This window comes from Lutra lutra, chromosome 9 (genome assembly GCF_902655055.1).
Source record: "Lutra lutra chromosome 9, mLutLut1.2, whole genome shotgun sequence".
NCBI classification, from domain to species: Eukaryota; Metazoa; Chordata; class Mammalia; order Carnivora; family Mustelidae; genus Lutra; species Lutra lutra.
Window position 1 is genome coordinate 133,735,999 of NC_062286.1, and position 18,423 is coordinate 133,754,421.

At 47.4% G+C, this 18,423-nt stretch overlaps 1 long non-coding RNA gene across 4 annotated transcripts in view; it reads left to right on the forward strand.

The window, feature by feature from the left end:
* LOC125108647 (uncharacterized) overlaps positions 1–18,423 on the forward strand; it is a 67,976-nt gene that overhangs the window by 5,042 nt on the left and 44,511 nt on the right. For 3 of the 4 annotated variants that reach the window (XR_007129981.1, XR_007129979.1, XR_007129982.1), the window contains exon 2: positions 3,471–3,630. This is a non-coding gene — a long non-coding RNA (uncharacterized LOC125108647). Of the gene's footprint in view, positions 1–3,467; positions 3,631–18,423 lie in introns of all 4 variants that reach the window. The other variant, XR_007129980.1, reaches the window with a different exon arrangement.

The window sequence follows — 18,423 nt, forward strand, 5'->3', positions numbered from 1 at the left end:
TTTAATGATAGTTTAAAAAGTAATGTGTCATGACCAAGCAGATTTATTTGAGAAATACATGGTTGAACATTTGAAATCAACTAATGCAATTTCTCATATTAACAGGATAAAGACATAAACATCATTATGCTATTTCAATATAAGCAGAAAATGCCTTTGATAAATTCCAGCATCCGTTCATTAAAAATTCTTACCAAACTAAGAATAGAAGGGAACCTCTTTATTTTTTATTAAGACTTTATTTATTTATTCGACAGAGAGATAGAGAGCACAAGCAGAGAAGCAGGCAGAGGGAGAGGGAGAGGGAGAAGCAGGCTCTCTGCTGAGCAGGGAGCCTGATGCAGGGCTTTATCCCAGGACCCTTGAGATCATGACCTGAGCCAAAGGCAGCTGCCCAACCAACTGAGTCACCCAGGTGCCCCATAGAAGGGAACCTCTTTAATCTGATTGGATGTATCTATAAAAAAACTCGGTGAAAAGTTGAAAGGATCTTTGTATCAAGGCTGATACACAGTTGTATTAAGGTCCTAGTCAGTAAAATAAAGCAAGAGAAAGAAAGAAAATGTATCAGAATTGGAAAGGAAGAAATAAGACCATAAATAGATGTCTTATTTGAGTAATTGGAACATCCGAAGAATATGCAGATAAATTACTGATAAATGAATGAATTTTATTAAAGTTCCTAGATACAAAGTCAACATACAAAAATCAATTGATTTTCTATATAGCAGCAAGAAACAATCATAGAATGAAGTTTTAAAACAACACTGTAACAGTATTAAAAATCAAATACCTAGAAATTAATCTAATGAAAGATGTGTAAGAATCTATACAGGGAACTATAAAATATTAAAAGACATAAATAAATGGAAATATATGGTATATTGGTGAATTGAATTATCCTCAAATTAACCTACAGGTACAGTATGGTCCCTCACATTCTCAACAGGGGTGTGTGAGGGTGTAAACTGAGAAGCTGCTTCTTCAATTTATATGAAAATGTAAATATCCAGGAACAACCAACCCAATCTCAAGGAAGATCGCAAAGTTGGAGAACTTCAACTACTAGATATTAAGACTTACTAACAGTAACAGTAGTAGGGAGGATGGTGAGAGAAAAGGATGGGGGAGCTGAGTGCGGAGCTGGGAGGAAGACTGAGGAGAGAGGAAGGACAGGCCCAGGTGCCGAGTTGGCCTGGCAGGTGTGGTGCTGGTGAAAGGCAGATAGATGGCTGTATGAGGGCATTTGTAGCCAGTGCTGCCGAAGGGCAGCAGGGGACACGTGACGGAGGGGCACCTGCAGAGACAGACACAGCTGCTGCCGCAATCCCACCGCCGCAGTTCTGCTGCTCCGGGCGCATCTACATCCAACTTTCTGTTTATTACCAAGCCCCGAGGAGGCTGCCGGGCGGAAGCAAAGCCTGGCGCTAAAGAAGTATCCTGACAAACTAATTACAGTATCAGCAAGAGAGTGGCGAGTTGCAAATAAAACTCGAATCATTTGAGCCCCGCATCCAAGCTGGGCAGTGAATTCAAACACTCCATGCACTGCTTGGGGCCCTTACATCGCTTTGTGACCTGGATCCTCCTTCCAGAAGCTGGGAGTTAGCCCGAGTACTTTGGGATCCCCGGGACACCGGTGGTCTCTTTGGCAACATGTCAGCTCAGTTCCTACAACCTGCTGCTGCTGCCGCCCGTGATGACCACCCGTGGTTCTGGCCAACCCAGCCCACATTCCCGCTTCTTCTGGAAAGGGCATCTCAATCTCCTCTGGTGGAACCTCCCTTCCGGCCCGGACCAGTGGCTCTGACTCCTCCCCCAGCAGCCAGCGGGGGGCGTGGCCTCCAGCAGCCGGCCAGCCGCAGCTGCTCCCGCCCAAAGGGAGATCTTTTCATGAAGTTCCTGCAGGGACGGGATTGGTCCCCTTTGGGTCATGTGCTCACCCATGCCCCAATCACTGAGGTGGGTGGTTGGGGCACCGTGATTGGATGGACCTGGGTCATGTGCCACCTCTGAAGGCGGGAGAGGGCTAGATCCCGGGCATCTGCGTTGAGACAGGAGTGGGCCCGGGTCGGAGAAGGAGGGGTGCGGTAGGCGGCCTCCAGCCCTGCCACAGAGCACAGCAGCCTATGAGGAGGACACCCGTGTTACCCAACTCCGCAGAGCAGGCGGGTCGCTCAGACTGGCTTAGTTGCTTGTCCCGGGTCACAGCAGGAAGCGGCAGACTTTCCTAATAGGGGAAAAGGGCTGTGAGGAGCTTAGCACCCAGCTGCACGTGAGCCTCTCTCTGCGGCGTTTGGAGGGTTTCTCTCGGGAGTGGGGGGAGTGTGGTTCCACGAGTGGGAGCAGGTTCTTGGGTTCCCGCCCTGTATGGGAAAGACTGTGGGTTGACTACTGATTTGGGGTTCACCTCGCTGTATAAATTGGACAAATAAATGGCTTGGACTTTGAGCCTTGGGGTTTCCTGGTCTGTAGAAAAGGAGCAATAGTGTAGGTCAGGATCACTGGGAGGATTAAATGAGTTCATGTTTGCAGAAGTCCTTTGGAAACGGTGGGAGCCCCACGGATTTGCCCTTCTGCTCTGGACCTCTTCCCAACTCCTTATTATCAAGGTAGACCCCAGAGGGGGTCTGCTTCCTGCAGGGCAAGTGCTGATAAGTATGTTGGATGTCATTGTGTTAAGAGTGGCCCACAGGAACCCAGAAGAGCTAATAGTGCTCCCCCCCACCACCATGAAGTGTCCTAAGCACTATGCCGGGGACTTCTGTACATCACCTGACCCTCACCTTACACCCTGAGGTAGGTTCTGTGATTATACCTACCTTATGGATAAGGACACTGAGGGGACGAGTGCAGGAGGACCCTTGGTTACTAAGGGGCAGAGCTGGGGTTTGAACCTGTGTCTGTTGCATTTGGAAACCTATGTCCTTTACTCTTCAGTAGTGCTCGTGCTGCTGAAGTGATGGATCCTGTCACGGTGGGGAATGCTCAGGGGAGAAGCTTAGGGCCAGCACTGGGCAAGGGCTTTCTTGATTCATTAGAATGATTGAAATAAGTAACTTCCTGCCTTTTGCACCTTGTGGGCTTGTCCAGCATCTTGCAGGGCACTTGGGTGGGAGTGGGAGAATGTCCGGTGAGATCAGGGGGTCCCTGGGGCTTTGCAGCATGAGCGCACACACTAAAGGGTCGGCAGGTCTGTAAATGTTTCTGAAACACCATTTGTTCGTTCACCTGTGTAGTCATCTGTGGCGGTCACCGGTTTTGGGTCTATAGGCAAAACACAGGGACTGTAATGCCCTCACTGCGGTGGACATCTGATGCTCTGTGAGCCCCGGCCCCACTTCCCACCGCTGCACCTGGTGGTTGGCGCTTTTCAGGTGCTTGGGTCAGGGAAGGGCCACGGTTAGCTGATGGGGGTGGGTGAGCCCTAGGCCTTCAGCAGGCTCTTTCTTCTCCCTGGTTTGTAGAAGTGGTTGGATGTGAACCTGAAGATGCTGAGGCCTGTCCTGCCCCTTTTCAGGAAGACCCCGTCCACCAGCCGCATGGAGGACAGCAGGGCCAGGAGATGGGGAATCCAGAGAAAGTTATTCACCTACAGGACCCAGCTGGGCATGTCTCTGGATTTCTAAGGTAGGGGAGGCCATCAGATCTTTAAATATTCAACCCGATTCCAGTACGGTTTCTACCTTACATACCAGTTGACTGCAAGCACTTAGTGATGTCATCTCAAAACCAAGAGGGAACTACCTTCCACTTAATACTTACATGTACATAAACTGTGTGTTCACTTTATGTTTAAGAGATTTTTCTATACCGCGGGGACCTGGGCTTTGGTTCTGGCTTTGACTTGAAGTCATAGCATGACTCCACCTCCTCTCTGGGCCTCAGTCTTCCCATCTGGAGAATGAATGCTCCAGGTCCACTGCCTCCGAAATCATCCTCACAATCTATGAATTTAAGATTAGTGCCCGTGCGATGAGACGTAATCATGAGAAACTGAGGAAACTAGTGTGTGATCTGCTGGGTTCAGAGTTCATTTCTTGACTCAGAAAGGAGAGTGACTGAGGACCAAGGGCACGGGGCTGGGGCTGGGTTTACGGGAGGCCGGAGCAGCCCCTTGAAGACATTGGTGATGATTAAGCCTGCCTGCAAAGCTCCCTTCGCAGATGGCCGTGGGGCTGCACATCGAGCTCCAGGAAGGAGACGGGAAAAGTGGAGCAGCTAGTGTCAGATCAGCTGCAGACACGGGCACTGGGGCTGTGCCGTTTTTCACAAGGACCTGGAATGCCCGTGACCTGCAGGAGAGGGGCTGGGGTCGCAGCCTGAACAGATACAAAAACCTGAGTTCCAGCTCCTCTGTCTCTCAGGCTCCAAACCTATCCCAGGTGGACATGACAGCTCGCTGGCAGAGACAGCTGGCCTTTTTTCTTGAGTCAACAGTGGGACCCATCCTCCTGGGCTGAGCTAGCCATGTACGCTCTCCATCGATCGCATTTGTAAAGCCCGATTGTTGGGGTGCGTTAGGCCACCAGTAGCAAAGTCCTGAGGCTTCCTTGGGGCACCCCAGTGTCCCCTTGATGCCACCACTTACTCAGTCGCCATGTGACCACAGCGTACAAGACGGAGATTTCAGCTTGTGGAACAGAGACCGGAGTTAGATCCCGGTGGGCATGACCTCACTGGCAAGTGCTTACTAAAGGGCAAGTGCCCTAAATATCTCTCATCCAGCTATTGTTTGATACCTATTAAGCCTGTCTAACCAACCATGTCCCTGACCGTGAGTCACCAAGTATGCAGTGTTGTGGTGTAGTCCGGCTGGACTCGCTCTCCCATGCTTCTGTAAACAAACTTGGACCCCCCAGCTGCTCTGTCTCTTAGCGCGTGTAGCTCCAAGGTCTCCATGGCAGGGGGCTAGAGGGAGGCCTGCAGGTCCCATGCACTGGATTTTAGATGCTTTGGCCTGGAAGGGACACATCTCACTTCTGCTCCACTCACAGCCCATTGGCCACTCCTAGAAGCACTCACAAGGCCCCACCTAGCTGCGGGCAGCCAGGAAAGGAGCACTGGGCCAATGAGGAGCAGTAAATGTGGCTCTAGCTGCCTTTCATGGCTTTCCCTTGTCTTCAGCCTCAAGGCTGCACCCTGCCTGCCCAGGCTTTCCCAAGTTCCCATCGCACAGTCCATGCTCCCTGGGGCTGAGAGGATTTAGCCATCAGATCAGGCTTCCCTCATGCTGACCCCCTGGCCTTTGCACATGCTGTCCCTCTGATCCCTCCCCTTCCTCCCCACACCACTTCTCCTGGCTGATTCCTACTCATCCTCCAGACCTCATCTCACCTTTTATTTTCTGTTCTCCCCAGCTGGGATGGAGCACTTCTGTGGGCCCTCCACCCCCGCATGGATGCCATTGGTGCAGCATTGCCCAGGCATCTATTTTTCTATCTTCTTGACTTTCTCCCTGCACCAGTCCAAGCTATGATTTGATCCTGATAACCTTCCTGTGCCCAGCACCCAGTGGAGGTGTTCACTGGCCATTAGCTAATGAAAGAAAAGCAATGAATGAGCTTCTGTTTCAGTTGGCTTATCTGGGTAATTGAGGTAAATCAGTTTTGTTAGAGATCCTTTTGGTAAAAACTGTAGCTTCCCCATGACCCGGGGCTGATTCTGGGGACAGAGAGGGAAGCTGTGAGCTGTGTCATTGCCTCTCCCTAGGGATGTTTGCTCTGCAGCACAAACAGAAAGGTGGAGGGCTGGGGGGACCTTCCCTCCCCGAGGCATGCCTTGTACTGAATTTCGTTGCTGCAGTTTGCAATAGCGCTTGTTGGTGGATGGAAGCCCTCGTTTCAAGGGGCAGTGAAATCAGGGCAGGGCGGGCATGGTGGTTAGAAGCACAGGCTGGCTCTCAGATCCCAGCTCTGTTACCAAGGAGTCACACGGCCTTGGCAGAGCCCCTTCACTATTCTGAACCTCCTTGCTAAAATGAGGGAAAGAGCCAGAAATTTGGTGGCCGAGGATGCGTGGAGCAGGCAGATGGCCCGTTCTCTGTAGTATCAGCTACTGTTACTATGGTCTGTTATTAGTATGAAGCAGGATCAAGGACTAGGTAAGTATTCAGGGTCTCAGAATACTTTAAGGGAATTAATGTGGCTGACCTGGCCTTTAGAGATGGGGATTATGTCCTGTCCAGAGCCGATCTGGGATCTCATGTGGGGCCCCTTCGTGCCTGTTTCTACAATCACTCCCTCCCCTACTATTTTACCATTTCGTTCTCAGGACTTTGTTAAGTCTCCAGAAAAGCTCCTCTGTTCACTCAGCCACACCACCACGTTTGGCTGCCAGCTCTGCCACTGGCTGTGAGACTTGAGCTACTACTCTAACCTCTCTGTGCCTCAGCTCCTCCATCTGTAAAGTGGGCATAATAGTTCTACTCACAACTCACAGGATTGTCGTGGGAATTGAGTGAAACACGTAAAATGTTCAGAAAGTGCCTGGAACATAGGAAGCACTTAATACATGTGGATCAATAATCTTATTATCAGACACGGTCTGTGACAGGTGCTGGGGGGTTCTGCAGAGAATAAGCCCCGGTCCCTCCCCTTGGAGAGCACTCAGGCAGTGGAGGGCTCAGACAAGCAAGGAGGCACACACAACCTGGCGCGGGGTGGGAACGTTCCCGACACAGGCAGTGAAGAGGGGAGCTAGTGCAAGTATGGGCTGGGATTCTGGCCTCATCCTGACTGAGTGTCAAAAGCGATTGGCACCAGCAACTACCCTTGTCACCCTGACGTCAGGAGGGTTCACATTCCAAGGGTGCTTCGAGCATTGCCAGCATGCCGTCTGCGTGCTCTGGGTGGGTGGCGCTCCTTCTACTGCAGAACTCAGGGTAGAAGTCAGAGGAAAGCTGAGATTCAAGAATGGGGAGGAGCTGGGAGGGCTGGGGGTCGGGCTCAGAAGCAAGTGATGGTGGGGAGTGGAAGAAGCTTGGCATGGCCCTGCGGGGGTCCCAGGGGAGGAGGGAGGGATGGGCAATGAGGCTGGAGGTAGCTGGGGCCATCCTCCTGGAGACCGCGCCCCTGCTCATTCTGCCAGGCCAGCGTTCTGTGCACAGCTCTGTGTCTAGGCCCTGGGGGCACAGCAGGGCATAGAACAGACTTAGCTGAGGAGCTGAGCCTTTAGCCTTGGCTAATGGGAGAGCCAAGGGAGGATATTATGCAGGGAAAGGAGGCAAAAAAAAAAATGTGCCTTTAAAAGGATGCAAAGGCTGAATCAGTAAGGAAGGGTTCAGCGCCAATACGAAAGGGTCACAGTGACCCACTCTGAATAGAAGTGTCATGATAAGGGCCAGCACTGTGGCTCTCAGCCCTTGTCCTCCATTTAGGGTGGAGGACATCATTGTAAGATGAGGGATGCCCAGTTAAATTTGAACTTCATACAAACAGCAAATGATTTCTTAAGTATAAGGATGTCCTAAACATTGCATGAAACACACTTACACTGAAAGACCTGTTGTCTCTGGCAGTCTAGCTTCCATGGGGTCATGGCCAAGGGCCAGGAGCTGACGGGGCTTCAGGCTCCCTGAGCTGGGCCCACAGCCTGATGAGGGCGGGTAATGTCTTCATAAGACAGAGGTGGAAAGAAGACAGAACCCTTCCACCCTGCCTTGGAGCCTCACTGCTGCCTTCTCTCCTTTCCAGTCAGCAGAACCTCCCTCTGCCTTGTTTCTACGGAAGGCTGGGCCCGCCCAACCTGGCCTTGAAGGCCCTGTGGGTGAGTGTAAAGGACGGCAGCCTCCAGGAGTTCCTCACTCTGCTGGTTCATCCCAGATCCCCTTGGGGCTAGAGGGTGAGAGTGAGACGGATACCACACAGCCCTTTCTGCTCAAGGAGCTCAAGGATGCTGGCTGTCTGTGGCATCCTTCAGTTGTCTTTCAAGGGCAGTGTGTGCAAAGTGCCCCCAGGAGCACAAGAGCCGAAGCACCGTTGCCCAGTCCTTAGCTTGCCGGCTGGTATGAGCGGAGCAGTGGGGTCGTGCAGAATGAACAGCCTTCGGGAAGCAGACCTCTTTGGTTCTAGCCTCAGTTCTACCATCTACCATGTGCGTGAGCTTGGGCAAGCTACTCTCTTTCCTCTGGTTCAGTGTCCAACTGCTTGGGCTTTTGGGCGGTGAACAGAGCTCGCACGTGTGAGATGCTTGGCTCCGCGGTGCCTGGCCCCTGCTCGGGCACGCAGGTCACCGAGGCGCAGACGCAGAAGGTATGGTCTCCACGTCCCCGATGAGGAAGCAGGTTCCAAGAGGTGAAAGTCCCAGGATGAGGCCCACCAGCTGGCAGAGCCAGACCTAGACCCTGACCCACCTTCCTGGGACTCAGCATCAGATAACGAAATGGCAACCCAGAAGGGTTCTCCGACTTACAGCTCGTGGGCTTCTCTAAAAAGCTGAAACTTCTTTACAAGACTAATGCATATTCATCAAAGACAATTTAGAAAAACGCAGTTTTGCCAAAAGAAGAAAATACAACTCCCCATCCAGAGATAGCCACGGTTGACGTGCCATGGCGTGTTATTTTAAGACTTTGGGGAAAATATTTAGAAACCTCAAACTGAGATCCCGGCACTGCTTTTATTCATAGCTTAGGGTTGAAACGGGGCTTTCAACCTCAGCACTGTTGACATTCCGAGCTGGAGAGTTCTTCGGGGAGGTGGCTGTCCTGCCCACAGTGGGGTGTGTGGTGGCTTTGGGGACCTCTTCCCCCTCCCCGATGCCAGTAACCCACCCCTGAGTCCAGATAAGCGAAGAGGTCTTTAGATAGTGCCAAGTGTCCCCTGGGGATGAGAATAGCGCCCCCCCCCCCCCCCCCCCCCGAGAATTGCTGGGTTGAGGAGTAGAGACTCTTTTAATCCCAGCTCAAGTGTAGACTCAGGCAAGTGAGCCAAAGACTCAGCCTCATTGTCTTACTCCGTGAGATGGGGACAGTATCTGCCCGCCCCGCACAACTGGGAGGGTTCAAGGCGATGGCGCCTGGGACACCAGAAGTACTCACTCCAAGTTGAGCTGGGTGGTTTCTCCGAGGAGGCCTAACTTCACAAAACCCCAAACAAGTCAGCAATAAACTATTCACCTGTATTAGGAAGGCCCTTTATGCCTGAGCGACAGGCACATCTTGTGTTAGAACGGTGTCTGTAATTATGACCAAGAATATGGTTCTAGAGCCTGCTGGCCTACTTTTGCATCCTGTCTCTGTCCCCTGTTGGTGACTGAACATTTCGGTGCCTCAGTTTCCTCACCTGTACAATGAAGGCAGTGGTGGTTCCTACCTCATGGGTCATGAGGAATCAAGGAGTTCACCACGTCAGTGGCTGTGTGAACAAATAGTATGATTACATGTGCCTGGTCCCGGGGAGACGGCGAGGGAAGGAAGGGGCACGTTGGGAAACTACTACAGTGAGATCCTGCCTGGGAGAAACACCAGTGCGGAGCAGCCCCACACTGAGCAAACGGCTACATGTGGTTTTCTCCACATCTGCTTCTCTCTAGACCCTGGCCAGTCACTGTCCCTGTGCCGAAAGCCTTCTGAATGATAGCTAGCTAGCTATCCTTGAGGTCTGGGACACTGGAGGCCACACCCTATGGAAGTTTCGCTTTAAAAAAACTCACTGTGTTGGGGTGCCTGGGTGGCTCCGTTGGTTGTGTCTGACTCTTGGTTTTGGCTCAGGTCGTGATGTCAGGATTATGGGGTCGAGCCCTGTGCAGGGTTTGCTTGGGATTCTTTCCCTCTATGCCTCCCCCTGCTTGCTTGCTCTCTCCACACTCGCTAAAACAGGTAAGTTAAATCTTTAAAAGAATCATTATGTTTTGGGGGCTCGCGTGTTTTTTAAAAGGTTTTCAAATTGTGAAATATGCATAACATAAAATTTAAACCATTTAAACCATTTTACATTACTGTTACACAACTGGTAGTTTATCCACTGTTAAGCAACCATCACCATTTGTCTCCAGAATCACGTCCTCTGAAACCAAAACTTGGTCTCCATAAAACAAAAGATTTCTGTTTATCCCCTCCCCCAGCCTCTGGGAACCTGAAGTCTATTTTCTGTCTCTATAAATCGGACTACATACTTTGTAGAAGTGGACTCCTATCCTGTTTGTTCATTATTTCACTTATGTGGTTTATTTTACTTAGCCTGTCTTCAGGGTTCATCCAGGTGGTAGCCTGTGTCAGACTTTCCTTCCTTTAGAAGGCTGCATAGTAGCCCATTGGACGTATGGACCACTCTTGGTTTGTTTATCCATTCATTGGTGATGGGCTCTTGGTCGTTTCTACCTTTTGGCGATTGCGAATACTGCCGTAAACACGGATGTGCAAACACGTGTTTGAGTCCCTGCTTTCAGATCTTTTGGGTTTCTATCCAGAAGTGGAATTGCTGGATCACCTGCTAAGTCTGTGTTTGTGTTTGAGGGAGTGCCATACTGTTGGCCCCAGCAGCCATCCCATTTTACATTCCACCAGCAGAGCTTGAGGGATCTGATTTCTCCACATCCTCGGCAATAGCAAGGGTTTTAACCCCAGCCTCCCTGTGGATTTTTACACTGTGAAAAGAGTGAAGTGTGTGAAAGGGAAGGGCCTTTCTTCAGATTTCTTCATAACAATTCTTTCTTTTTTAATTTTAATTTTTTAAGGGATTTTTTTTTTTAAAACAAGATTTATTTGAGAGCAAGAGATAGCAAGAGAAGGCATAAGCAAGCAAGGGTGTGAGGAGAGGGAGAAGAGGCTCCCCGTGAGCAGGAGCCTGACACGGGGCTGGATCCTGGACCCCAGGATCATGATCTGAGCAGAAGGCAGATGCGTAACCTGCTGAGCCACCCAGATGCCCCAAATTCTTCTTTTTTTTTTTTTTTTAAAGAGCTTCAAGCATTTCCAGTGAGCATTTACAAATTGAACCCTCACAAGAGCACTGCAAGTGGGAGAGGCTGAGATCCATTTCCCTCATCATTATCTCCCTTTTAACTTACTTTTGAGCCTAGGGAAAAGCTGAAGAACCATTTCAGAGAGTCAAGAAGATTCCAAACTAGAACTCACGTTTCCTGAGCTCTTTGGGGCTTTTCCCTTAGATCAAACAGTTTGCCTTTTATTCAGTTGTAACTGAACCCAAGTTCATTCAGCAAAGCCAATCACCGAGACATCAGGTGTGCAGCAAAGGAAAGAGTTTCTTCCAGAGGCAGCCAGACCAGGAGATGACTGGGCAAGCTTCAAATGCCTCCCTAAAGGAGGGGTTCTTTATAATCATAGGGGTTGAGATTACATACATATTAGTGAACGTGGCAGAGGAATTTATGACTGTTCATGAGGAAAGATGGATTGTGCACATTGAGTAAACGTATATGTAACATCCATCCCATGTTCACTTTGGGGTGGAGACTTAACATCAGAATGAGGTAAAATCTAGCCCCTGCCGTCAGCAGGTTATCTTAGGACAAGGAGATGGGTGTGTGTGCATGCTCCCAGAGCTCGTATTAACTGCATAGGTCTTGGGCTTGTTATCTTGGGCAAGGAATGCAGGGCCCTGTTTGTTCGTAGCCTGGAACCATATCAGTGACTTTGAGTCCAGTCTTCTGCAGAGACAGCCAGTGGATTTGTTAGTAGGGTCTAAAAAGACAAGATAACCGATTAGGGGGAGCAATTCTCTGAGAAACAAGCTTTAAACTTTCTGCTAGTTTCAACCTCATGAACCCTATGGGGTGTGGCTTCGGTCCCCTCTGAGTTATGATCATTTCTCAGTCTTAAGGAGTTACAGTGATGAGTGCTCTGGTTACTTCTTTATCTCCTCAGGTGAGGTAGATTTTGAGAAATTTGAGATTTGAGAAATTTACAAAAACCAGAAATTTAGTTTTTGTAAATCTTAGCTGTAGGCAAAATTCTTTCAATGATTAACGTGCCTGCATGCAAGCCTAAGCAGAAGTTTCTAACCCTAGGTCATGGTAGCAAGGGAAATAGGAGTAACATGGAGTCAGACATGCTGTTTTTCCCTGTTACAGGATCCCTATTCACAATGCATTGCCTTGATCCTGGGAGACTTTCTACCCACTTGCTGGCACAGAGGCAGTAGGAGGCCGTAAAATTTCCTGAACCAGCCTCAGCCCTGCTGCTCAGGAGCTGTGGACACGCCACATGGGTCTTTAGCACGGTCCAGATCACACAACCGCTGTTCGTCTGCAGGGTCAGAAAGTGAAGGGAGAGAGAAAGCCCCTCATGGAGTTCTCCCCGCTCTTCTCAACAAGCCCTGGCTTTCACGGCTGGAAGGCAGAATTAGAGACGGCTAGCCCTCTGTCACTTGTTTGATGAGCAAGTTTGCACAGTCCTCTCTCATCTGGCTAGTCTTTCACATCTTTCATAAAATGATGCCAGCAGGACAGTTTAGGACATGTATTAGACAATTTTTAGTGATCTCCGTTCCTTCCTGTAGGTTTGAATTACTACCAATTAGTGTCATTTCCCTTTATTATGAAACTTCCTATAGCAGTTCTTTTCTTTTTTCTTTTTTTTTAAAGATTTTATTTATTTATTTGACAGACAGAGATCACAAGTAGGCAGAGAGGCAGAGAGAGAGAGAGAGAGAGAGGGAAGCAGGCTCTCTGCTGAGTGAGAGCCCAATGCAGGGCTCGATCCCAGGACCCTGGGATCATGACCTGAGCCGAAGGCAGCGGCTTAACCCACTGAGCCACCCAGGCGCCTCTCCTATAGCGGTTCTTAAAGTACAAGTTTATTGATGTGAATTCTCTCAGTCTTCATCTATCTGAATGTCTTTATTTTGCTTCCCTTTTTGCAGGATAATTTTATTTGATAAAGAATTATGGGTTAATGGATCTTTTTTCTTCCAGCATCATAAAGATGTTACTCTATTCTCTTATGGTCCTCATTGTTTCCAATGGAAAGTCAGCTGTCATTCCTATGATTATCTTTCTGTATGTAGTATTTTTTTTTTCTTTGATGGCTTCCAAGATTTTATGGTGACATTTCAGAATATGATTGTAATATACCTATGTAGTTTTCATTGTATTTATCTCACTTGGGGTATTGTGAGGTTCTTATACTTGTACATTAGTGTCTTTCAGCAAATTTGGGATGTTTGGGGCATTTTTCTTCAAGATTTTTTTTCATACCCATAGTCCCTCTCCTTTCCTTCTAGGTTTCAAATGACATGTCTGTTAGGCCACCTGCTATTGTCCCACAGATCTTTGAGGTTCTGTTTACTTTTCTTCAGTCTTTTTTCTGTCTGTTCTTCAGATTGGATGATTTCTGTTGATTGAGTTTTCAGTTCAGTGACTCTTCTGCCTCCAATCTGGTGTTACATTCGTCTAGTGACATTTTCATTTCAGGTATTGTTTTTTTTGAAGCTCTACAATCTATATGTAATATTATTTTGCTTTGCTTTGCTTTGCTTTGCTTTGGTTTCTGTACCTCTCCTGAGATTCTCCAGCTGTTCATTCCTGAAGTACATATTTTCTTTAAATCCTTGATTGCATTTATAATAGCGGTCTTAAATTTCTCATCTGAAATTATTTCAATATCCAAGACTGTTTTCTGTTAACTGTTTCTTTTCTTGATGATGGGTCACATTTTCCTGCCTCTTTGTCTGTCTAGTGACTTAGGATTGACTATTGGACATCATGTATGATATGTTATAGAAATTTTGGATTTTGTTGTTTCACTGAAGAGTGAACACAGAAGAGTAGGCAGTTAATCTGGATGGACCCAAACCCCAAATCATGCCTCCCTCATGGTCAGCAGGAGCTGAAAACTCTGCTTAGTTATTTGTATGTCTTTCTTTCTTTCTTTCTTTCTTTCTTTCTTTCTTTCTTTCTTTCTTTCTTTCTTTTAAGATTTTATTTATTCATTTGACAGAGAAAGATCGAGCACAAGCACCAGGAGTAGTGAAGGAAGAGAGAGAAGCAGGCTCCCCACTGAGCAGGGAGCCTGATGCAGGGTTTGATTCCAGGACCCTGAGATTATGACCTGAGCCAAAGGCAGAGGCTTAACTGACTGAGCCATCCAGTCTTTGTATTTCTGTCTGCTGCTTTTTTGCTGTAGTCCCTAGGTTCTCCTCCTCTTGAACATAGAGTTTTATAGTTGGCTATGGACTTGGGTACATTTTATATGCAGATGTTGGGACTCATTCTAGATGCAGCTCTTTCTTTTCCAGGATTTACTCCATAAATTTATAACTGCTTTTCCAGCCCTGAACATTGTCCTTTGATACCTCTAGCCAGTAAACTGGCAGCTCTTTGTCCCTCTGAGCTGCCTGAAGATTGGTGAATGCCCTCAGGCAAAAAGTCACAAATGTGCAAATTCCCCACATCCAATTCCCATCTTTTAAGGGTGAAGTCTCTGCTACTTTCCATCTATTTCTGGTTGCTCTCCAGAATATTCAAGGAGTTGTTTTTCAACATATGTTGTTCATATTTTATAATTCTGTGTAGGAGCGTTAGTCCAACCAAGCTATACTCCCATTTCTGTGGCATTTGATAATCATGGCAATGACAACAACTTAGAATTAGATGCCAACTTGAAAAGTTGGACTATTTCACAAAAATCTGGTTTGGAGGCTGCATACCTATGTGGCAAAAATTGGTTGGTGTTAAACGTGGCCACCCCTTCATCCCATGACTCCCTTGAAAAGAACATGGTTTTTCCAGTTTGCTGCTGTTCCCATCACTCCCTCTTATCTGCAGACTAAGTCCCAGACTAAGGCCAACTGTTAATTTCTTTTTATCATCTGCAGTGTGGTTTTGTGAGTTTTTGTTTCCAATCACAGTTTCAGTTTTTCCCCATAACCCTTCCCAAGCCTGAGCCCAGAATCATTCTGTAGCCTCCTTGCCTGTCCCTTCTTTCCCCCATGCTACTGTGCTCACAGCTGCTTTTTCTCCAAACAGTGCTCCATGCTGTTGAACAGTCCTCAACCTCTTCTTCCCTCCCCCCATCCTCCCCCCCTTCTCCCCTCCTTTCTCCAACATTATCTGAACATTTACTGTATGTTCAGCACTGTTCTAGGAGTGGGGGATATAGCAATTAAGAAACTGTAAAGAAATCTTTGCCTTCATGTAACTGACTTGTGAATGCAGGATGTGACAATGAACAATTCATAATGTAGTGATAGGTACTGTGGAGAAACATGAAGCCAAGTAAGGGGATTGATTGTGATGGGTGTGTGCAAATATCTTAGTCTCTCAGTCTCCTGTTTATTCTGTGCTTAATCATGTCTTTCACCCTTCAGGTGCCAGAATGTGCTCTATATTGGGTCAGTCCTAGCTTTCAACTTCTTAGTTCCATGACTTCGAGAAATACCCCCAGTTCAATGTCTCAGAAAATTTATCAGTAGCATAGAGTTAAGAACAATATCTACTTGGAGTTTTTGAGAGGACGAAGTGAGCTACTGTATGTGACAATATTTAACATAGTGCCTGGCATATAGTAAATGCTCTATAAATATTAGCCGTTTTCACTAAAGCTATAAATCATTTAGCACAATGCCTGACACATCATAGGCAATAAATAAATAGTATAATAGTTGCCATTATTTCTCAATTCTGGATACTGACATCCAATTAATTGTTTTTCCTTCTGCCAGGCCAGCAGTATCTTGTCTCTCTTGTTGGAGCTAATGGAGAACGGGCAGTAAAAATCAATACTCCAGAATTTGCATATTGGCAGCGCTATTGGAAGCCACTTGGGGAGAATCCAATGGGGAGTTAGGGCTGGAGGCAGCTGCTCTTAGGAAGGATTCCACCTCCAGTTGTTACTGATGTGTGAAATCATAATTCAAAAAGTGAGAAAATATCATGGCCCAATTCCTGGGGCTAGAGCAGCGCTATAGACCTGATGGAGTTAGGTCAATGTTGGAGATGCTTCAAGAAATGACAGCTCTTTTCTTGCTCTGTCCAACAATACCTTCTGTGCTTGTCCAATATATTCCTGCCAAAACCTACTCCTCCTCTCCCCAGCATCTCTGGGTGGGTATTATTTAGCTTGGGCTCATTTTCCCTCCACTCCCTAATGAAGTTTTGATTTCCCTCATTACCATCATTTGCCATTTCTCAAATTCTCGAAGAACTCAGGGAGGAAGGTGTCAGAGTTTTGTCAGCCCAGCTGGCTTTGATTTGATATTTGTCAGTGCCTGGCATGCTCGGTGGGACTGCTTTGATTTTTTTTTTTTTTTTTTTAATTTCTCCTGAGGAGCTGGCTTATAGGAAGCATTATTAAGAGGAACTGTCAGAAGGAGTGAATCTGCAGCACCAGATTGCTTGTAGGTGGCCGATATGGGGACTCTGGTCCAGGCTCCACCTAAGTGGATAAGCATTTGCAAAGTACCACCTGTGGGCCATGACTCAGCCACGTCTTCTGTTGCTATAGTCCCACAGCCAGGTGTTCTGTTTCTAAGAAAACAAGGGCTTGATCTGTGAATTGGGGACAATGAAGCCTTGGTTTTTCCCATCCTATGACCTTGTATTAGTTATGGAAAGGTTTGGCTATAAGAAACACAGACCTAAATAAGAGTCTCCTAAACAAGGTAAAGGTTTATTTCTCTTCTGTGTAACAGTCCAGAGGGAAGCTGTTTGGTTCTGGTCCAGAAAGTCCTCAGGGACTGTGAGTCCTAAAAGTTTGTTGCTTCACTGTGCATGGTGTCCATTTTCCAAGGTCACCTCATTGTTCAAAAGGGCTGTTGAAGCTCCTGCCATCATGGCTACATTCCAGCCAACAGGAAGGAGACAGAGCAAGAGTCTTGAAGGACTTTTGCAAGACATTGCACACATTGCTTCTATTCACATCCCAACTGGCCAGTCCTTGGTCATGTGGCTTCTCCTGGCTGCAGGAGCATCTGGGGAATGCAGTCTCTGTCCTAGCAGCCATGTTCTCAGCTACAAGAAAGAAAGGAAAATGACCACTGGGAGGAAGCTAGCAGGTTGTTTGGGAGGGAGCAATGATGCCACGGAAAACATTGCTGAATGCATCAGAGGACCTGTGTTTGCACTGCAATCTGCCCTGCCTCTTCCCCCAGCCTCAGTTCCCTCACCTGCAAAGTGGGGATAGTGGTAATTACCTCAGAGTTTGTGAAGATTAAATGACATGTTGGACTGGAAGATACTTTCTGAGGTTCTCAAAGCATCAGCAAACATTAGGATCTGCTGTGGAAATTCATTTCTGGTGCTGATACTATGTGTATGGAGGCATTTGTCTGAAACAGTATGCACCTATCTACAGGTCTGCTCTTGCCCGGGTCTGGCAGCCTGGACTTTGTAGCTTCTAGGAGGCTGGTTGGCCAGAGAAATCATTTATCAGGTGCCCGGGACCTGTTAGTGCTGGTTGTGGTGTCAGGGAGCCCAGATGGGGCACAGTGAGAAGTTCTAATGTGTGATGTGGGTACCTTTGGTGCACTAGTTGACTTTCGATGGAAACCTTAAAACATTTGTCAATAACAGTATGTTTATTTTAACATATCATTAGAATAAAAAAAGGAGAACTTGACCATCCAGACTGGGGCTTTCATAGACATTATGGCTTAGGACAAGACTGAGTTTCAATAAGGTGAGTTTAAAGAAAAATTAAGTAAATAATTTACTTGGTACTTGGCTTTGGCAGAAACTCAGATGGGGATTGTATTTCTGGCCAATACCTAGATTTCAGCATGGTAAGTAAGACCTGGAGCAGAGGTCCCAGGAAACCTTTTCTGGACTCCTCACATGTGCGTGGAGACTATGACAATAATATTTGTGTTTTTTAAGCTGCTAAGTTTGTGATAATTTTATACGAAGCAGCAGAAACAAATACACATGGTTAGGGGTTAAGACATCAGAAATGTCATCAACCTGGACATGTTTCTTAAACCATTTCCTCATTTGGACCCTGGTGACAGGACTATGAACTTGTTGAGTTGCTGGAGGAACAAGGAAGGAGAAGCATGTGGGTTCTTACCAAATGTGAGGCAAATATTGAGCTTAATAACTGTGGATTAGAACATAGGGCTGTAGGGTCAGTCCCCACAAGGATCGCATTTGCCCAGTTCCATGACTGCAGAGATGGGCGAAACTTGGCAAATCTCAATAAAGCTTTTAGACTAGACAATCTGGAAGAACTTTCTTCATGATCTAGTCATTTAGTTTCTTGTGCTTTGATTCTCTCCATCCATTAGCAAAAGGGCTTGAACCTGGACCTAAGCCTGATGAGACAGTTGAGCATGGAAAATTCTGGGCAACCCACCATCTCTACCAGGAAAAATCAGAGGGAGATGCTTTTGGGTGTGGGATCAGAAGCCAGGACACTTAGGGGACAAGCCCTGTTGAGCTTCTTTCTTTTGGGGTCTTGAGGAGAAGTGCTCTGCCCAGAAGTTGGATGGGACAGCAACTCACAGGATCCTAGATCAAAAGCCTTTT